Consider the following 7293-nt stretch of genomic DNA (forward strand, 5'->3'; position numbering starts at 1 on the left):
AGACCAGCTGGGGCATTCCTGGGTCACCCAGGGAATGAGTGACATTAGTCCACTGGGTGCCCAGCATGTACCCAGCTACACTGCAATTTTAACTGTAGGATAAAGTTGACTTTCATCTTTGTATCTCTCTTTTACAACTTAATTTCCATAGCTCTTGCCACAATACTAGGGTGCAGTTCTCATCACTGATGGGTCGCTGTGGCTGGAAGCCAGTGTCCATCCCCCTTCAGTGAAACAATGCACACAGACTGTGCTCACAGGCTGTGCATTTCCATCAAGCAAGGGGGCTCCTGGGGACAACACAGGGTCTATTACTGGTGCCCAAGTCAGCACAGTTGGCACACTCCCATGTTGCAGCAGTGTCCCTCAAGGTGGAGCAGCATCAATGGGTGCCTTTGACAGCACAGAAGGAACAGAGTAGCAGGTGCCATGGCCTGGGAAAACAAACAGTTTGGCCGCAGCACCCTAGAGCTGGCATTGAGGCAGGCAACAAGTGACCTGACCAAAGGACTGCCCAGCAGAGCTCCCTGAACTCTCCCCAGCGGAGTGTCAAGAGTCCTTGGTGAGGTGAAAGCCCCAGGCAGATGCCCAGGAGCACCTTCCACTGCCCACAGGACTACTCAGTCAATGCTAACAGGGGCTGCCTTCTTTCCCAGCAGCTTTAGCATCCTCACGGGAAAGGGCTGTCCCTTTAGGCCTTCAAGGGTATGGGTGCCTCCACCTCTTTGCAAAACCTTCAGAAATCTGGTGAGACCAGGACATCTGCCACCACACAGGCAGCAGAGAAATTGTTGCTTTGGTGACTTTCCCACTTCTGCCTGCTCCCTGACTCACACATACCACCACTGCAGGACATCTCTGTCTGCCTCTGGTATAGGTACATACATACATGAAGGCACCAAGTGCCTGCCAGAGCAGAAGCTGGAAACAAAGTCACAGCCTGAGCAGAAGCTGGAAACAATGTTGCAGCCAAAAAGAGGACCTGGAGACAAAGTTACAGCCTGAGATGGGGCTAGAGCCAGAGTCACATCCCAAGATGGAGCCAGAGATACAGTAACAGCCTGAAAAGAGCCAGAGCAGAAGTAGTGGTTCAAGATGGGGCTGAAGATGTGGTCTGTGTAAGGGCCCAAGCCAAGTGACTGCTCAAGCAGGAGTTCAAGCCAAAGTCATGGCCCAAGGTGACACCAGAGCTGAAGTAGCAGCCTGAGTAAGAGCTGTAGGCAAAGTCTGGCTGAAGCCAAACTGAGTGCCTGAGATGAGGCTGGAGGCAAAATAATGCCCAAATGAAAACCGAAGCCAAAGATAAGACTCAGTCAGGGGCAGGAGCCGAAGTTTCAGCTGAAGTACTGTTCAGAGTCAAAAAGTCACACATGAAGATGGGGCTGGAGCCCACAGTTCAATAGCAATCTGAGTTGGGCCCAGAGCCAAAATTGCTGCCCAAGATGGGGCAGGAGTTGCAGTATCATCCCAACATCTATACAAAGTCAAGGCTTGATTTGGTGTCAGTGCCAGAGCTGCAGCCTAAGCATGGACCAGAGCCAAAGTTTCTGCAGGACAGGATCAGGCAGGACCTAAAGTCACAGGCCAAGATAGCACCAGAACAGAAGTAAAGGGCCAGGCCGGAGCTGGAGTTATGCAAGCCCAAGTAGAGGCAGAGGATGGAGCTGGAGTCACAGCCCAATACTGGGCTGGAGCCTAAGTGGTGACCCAATATCAGGCCAGAGCAAAAGTCATGGCTCAAGATGGGGCTGGAGCCAAAGTCACCACCCAGATTAGTGGGATACAGCTGCAGTAGCCTCATGAGCAGAGGCCTGGAGCCAAAGTAACAGCCCAATACCTGATTGCAGCCAAAGTAGCAGCCCAAGAGGGCACCAGAGCTGAAGTTGCAGCCCCAGATGGGGATGGAGCCCAAGTCACAACCTGAAATGGGGCTGGACCTGAAATCACAACCCAAAATTGGGACCGCACTGAAGTGGAAGCCGAAGTAGGGCTGTAGCCAAAAGCAGGGCCCACAATTGGGCCAGAGTCAAAATCACAGCTCAATATTAGGCTGGAGCTAAACATTGTGACCTGAGAGCCCAAGTAGCAGCCTGAGATAGAGCTGAGTCAAAGTAATAGCCTGAACAGGGACCAGAGGTAAAGTTGCAGCCCAAATAGTGGCCAGAGCTGCCTAAGCATGGACCAGAGCTGAATTTGGGTTGGAGGTTAGTAGCAGCCCAAGATAGGGCAGAAGCTGAAGTCACTGCCCAATACAGGTCCAAAGCCAAATTCACAGAGATAAGGCTGGACATGAAGTCATAGACCAAGACGGGGCTGTAGTACATGTGATCAAAGCAGGGATCAGTGCCAAAATTCTGGCTCCAAGATGGGGCTGGAGTAGATGCCATTTTGTGAGCAGGGGCTGGAGCTGAAATCATGGCCCAAGATGGGTCTGGAGCTGAAGTTGCAAGCCAATGTGAGATGAGCCAAAGTCACAGCTCAATCAGGGGCCAGACATGCAATATGCCAGTATGCAGTTGGAGCGGAAGTTGTGGCTCGAGATGGGGGTCAGAGTCAGAATCACAGCCTGCGCAATGTTCAGAGCCAAAATTGCAGCTGAAGATGGGGCCAGAGTCAAAGTCACGGCCAAAACAGGAGCTGGAGCAAAAATCACAGCTCAATATAAGACCAGAGCAGCAGTTGCCACCTGAGGCAACTGGAGTACTGGAGGCGAAGTCATGACTCAAGATGGGCTGGAGCCAAAGCCATGGCCAGAGATGGGGCCAGAGCTTAAGTCACTGCCCAAGATGGGGCAGGAGCTGAAGTCACAGCCCATTATTGGGCTAGAGCCAAAATCACAACTGGAGGTGGCATTGGAGATGAAGCCGCAGACCAACATGGAGTCAAAGACACAACCCACTATCAGACCCTAGTCAGAATCGCAGATCGAGCAGGCACTGGAACTGTAGTAGTGACCTAATATCAGACCAGACCTGAGCCAGAGGCCAGAGATGGTCTGGAGCTGAAATCATGACCTGAAGTTGAGATGGAGCTGAAGTCACATCTAGAGCTGGGGCCAGCGCTGAAGCCATGGCCCAAGATTTTGGCTGGAGGCAAAGTCAGAGCCCAAGATGGGGCCAGGCACAAACGGACAAGCCAAATAGGGGCTGGAGCCAAAGACATGGCCTGAGATTGGGCCAGAGCCAAAGATATGGCCTGAGATTGGGCCAGAGCCAAAGATGTGGCCCAAGATGGGATCAGAGTTGAAATCACAGACCTGTAGCCAAACTTGTGGCTCGAAATGGGGCCAAAGCCAAAGTGGCAGCCCAAGATGGGCCGGGAGCTGAAGTCATGACCTAATTAAGGGTGGGAACCACAGTAGCCTCCTGAGCAGGGACCAAAGCTGAATTTGGGTTGGAGGCAAGCAGCAGTCCAAGATAGGGCAGAAGCTGAAGTCACACCCCCATACAGGTCTGGGGCTGAAGTCATGCCCTGAGCATGGGCCAGAAGAAAATTTGTGACCCAAGAATGGTCCAGAGCTGAAGTTATGACCTGAGATTGGAACAGAGCTGAAGTGGCAGCCCAAGCCAGGGCCAGAGCAGAGACCACAACCCAAGACTGGGCTGGAGCCAAAGTCACAGCCTGAGATGTGTCTGTAACCAAAGCAGCAGCGCAGAGGATGGAACTGAAACCAGAGCTGAAACAGCGGGCAGAGCCCAAGTTGCAGTCTGAGATGGGGCTGGAGTAGATGTCATGGTCAGAGCAGGAATTAGAGCCAAAATCGTGGCCCAAGACAGGTTCAGAACCCAATTCACGTCCAATATTTGGCCAGAGCTGATGTTGCAAATTGACGCAGGGGTTGAAGCCAAAGTTGCAGACAAAGACATGGCCAGAAACAAAACTGTGGCCCAAGATGGTGCCAGAGTCTAAGTTACTGCTCAAGATAGGGCAGGACCTGAAGTCACAGTCCAATATCAGGCTGGGGACAAAGTCATGACTTGAGGTGGAGCCTGAATCAAACTTGTGGCTGAAGATAGGGCCTGGAGCTGAAATCATTGCCAAAGATGGGGCTGGAGCCATGGTAGTGGCCCAAATGGCTCCAGATCTTCACTCACAGCCTGAACAGAGGTCAGAGCTGAAGTTGCCACCCGAGGTGGGCCCAGAGCCAAAATCACAGCCCAATCAGGATCCAGAGCTGGAGTCACAGCCTGATATCAGCCTGGAGCTGAAGTTGTGGCCCAAGATACAGCCAGAGCTGAAGACACGACCAAAACAGGGGCCAGATCTGAACTCACAGCATGATACACAGTCAGAGCCAAAGTAGTGACCACCATTGGGCCAAGAGACCAAGTATCAGCTTGAGTTAGGGCTGGAGTAAAAGTTGCAGACCAAGATGGGGCCAAGCCGAAATTGCAGCCCAATATTGGGCTGCAGCTGAAGTTGTTGCCTGAGCAAGGGCCAGAGTGAAAATCTTGGCCCAAGATGGGGCAAGAACCAAAGTCCAGGGGCATCAGGCTGGACCCGAGGCCTCAGCCCAAGACGAGGCCAGAGCTGAAATCATGGCCTGAGCAATGGCTGGAGCGGAGGGAATGACTGAAAAATGGGGCCAGTCAAAATAACAGCCTGAACAGGGACCAGAGCCAGTCATGGTTGAAATTAGTGCCAGAGCTGAAGGTGCAGCTCAGATAGGGGCTGGGGCCCCGCTAGTCTCCTGAATAGGGCTGCAGCCAAAGCTGTGACCTGAGAACAGCCCAGAGCCAAAAGAGTGGCCCACAACGGGGCTGCAGCCAAAGGCAAAACACATTTTCTGATTCTGTCCCCTTCAGGGTATCAGCTTAGAGCATCACACTGCATTCGTCCTTGTTCATCACTTACCATCAGCAACAATAATAATTAAAGGATCTTAATTATCCCCTGGCAATTATCTGGCTATTTTGATGAAGATGATCTTCTTAAGTAGAAAGAATATGTCTTGATTTCATAAGCCTGCAGGGCAACTTGTGGCATTAAGTTTGGGCTTGAGTTTGATGAATTGATTGGACAACCACAGAGGAGGGAACACAGGGGAGACTACACAGGCTGGCTTAAGAATGAAAAAAGAGAAAAAACAAAGCCCCAAATCAAATACAACAGGCAAAGAGTTTCATACAGAGACATAATTAAAGATTTCTAACTGCTTCTGTGTCTGGCCAAATGGCCAAAAAGAGACTAAACCTCAATCAGAGGAGAACCTACCTCAGATAAATTCTCCAGCACTGTTGTTTTAAAACAAAATTCTTTTATTTTTTTTTAAAGGCAGTGTTTAAAAAAAAAAAAAAAAAGTAGTCTGCAAATCTGTTACCTTTTCTATGTAGAATTGGTATAACTGAAAGCTGCTCAAAGCTTTGCAGGTGCCAGACATGAGACATCCTCCTGATGCCGGGCAGCTCTGTGAGTGCCCAGAGAGCACTTGCTCGTCACAGGTGCAGCAGCAAACACAGATCTCTGGGCAGGAGCCAGGAGGACAAATAGTGGTTCTGACAGTGTCCACCTCTGAAGGTGAAGCCCCATTTCCCTAAATCTTATTACTTTAAATAACTGTCCTACATGGAAAGCAGAGATTCACACTGGGACATTTCCTATGCCCCAGCTCTCTGAGAAAGCAGCACATGGATGGGCTTAGGGAGAACGCAATGGATGCTCTTGAGATCTCATTTGCAACCTCTGGGCTTCAGCATTCCTTAGGAGTAACTCATGAACTGTGTGGCAATATTGCTGTGTTTGGTGGCTTCATGCTGGTGTAGCTGAAGGGTTAAGCTGCTGCCAAACACTGTTTTGATAATGTCAGTTCACTTATGGGCTAAATCCAGGTTTAGCATACTTAGTACTGGATTACATGTGCCATGGCTTCCTGACACATATGATCTCACGTTGCTCAAACATACTACAGTTTTTGAGTCAACTCCATTGGCAGACTGACTCATTACAGAATCAAGTAGTCTGCGTCCTTCTCCTTTTAATCTCATGCTGAATCAAGGATCTTACGTTCTCTTGCAATCAGAATAAAGTCATAAAATTGACATAATTTCCACTTGAGACCCGGTGTTGAATTCACCTGAAATGCAGTTGTGATCCTACAACTAATCCAAACCAAACCTGTACTGCTGTGCGGTTAGTAGTGGAACAGATCCAGTACTGATCACTTCAGCACGCTGTCTGGGCAGCCCCTCTGCAGTAAAGCAGGCATGGAGACAGCACAGGCTCCTTGCAAACTCTGCATTCACCTGGCCCTTCACAGAATGGTCAGGGTTGGAAGGGACCTCTGGAGATCATCTAGTCCAACCCCCCTGCCAGAGCAGGGTCACCTACAGCAGGTTGCACAGGATGACGTCCGTGTGGGTTTTGAATGTCTCCAGAGTGGGAGACTCCACCACTTCTCTGGGCAGCCTGTTCCAGTGCTCTGCCACCCTCAAATTAAAGAAGTCCCTCCTCATGTTAAGATGGAACTTCCTATGTTCAAGTCTGTGCCCATTATCTCTTGTCCTATCACTGGGCACCACTGAAAAATGACTGTTCCCATCTACCTGGCACCCTCCCTTTAAGTATTTATAAGTATTGATAAGTATATACATATATAAGGCCCTTGTACCTACTGATGTCTTCCCAAAAGGGGTCTCAAAGCAGATGGAGACAAGATGCAGGTCCACCATTAGGCTCTAAATACACAAGCTGCAAGCTTACCACATGCTTTTATTGTTATTATTATTATTATTTCATACAGATTTGCCTATAAATGCCGAAAGAGTTGCCAGAGTGCTCATAAGGATGTGGAGCCGAGAGAATCCGAGAGAAGGTAGAGACGAGAAGTAATGCTGTACTTGCCCTTCATGCTTAATAGGCTCTGTGGTAAGTGAGGTGCCCTCGGCTGGCACCGACTAGCACTTCCCACCAGCGCACTTGCACCAACAGCGCTGCTCTTTATCCAGGCACTCCGTGAGAGCTGACTTAGAGTACCTTCCCCCCAAAAAAGCAGGTGTCTGCACACAGCTACAGCATTCAGCCACCTCCCAGATGTGGCAGCTGTGTGTGGAAGGAGACACTTTGGAATAATTCTAGTTGGGGGAAGGGAAATTTCTCAGCCTTGGCTGACTGATGGCTAATGCCTCAGTATGCCAAATACCTGCATTTAATTTTTATCCTGGATTAGATAAACCAGGAAAATAAAGGTAACGTGCTATAATTCTATATAAGGAGTACTCCAGGTTCTGCCTAATGTCACTAACAGTATATTTTACATTTTTAGATTGCTGTGCAGTAGTCCTGTATTTAAGCAGA

Source organism: Vanellus vanellus, assembly GCF_965231255.1.
Source record: "Vanellus vanellus genome assembly, chromosome: 2".
Classification (NCBI taxonomy): Eukaryota; Metazoa; Chordata; class Aves; order Charadriiformes; family Charadriidae; genus Vanellus; species Vanellus vanellus.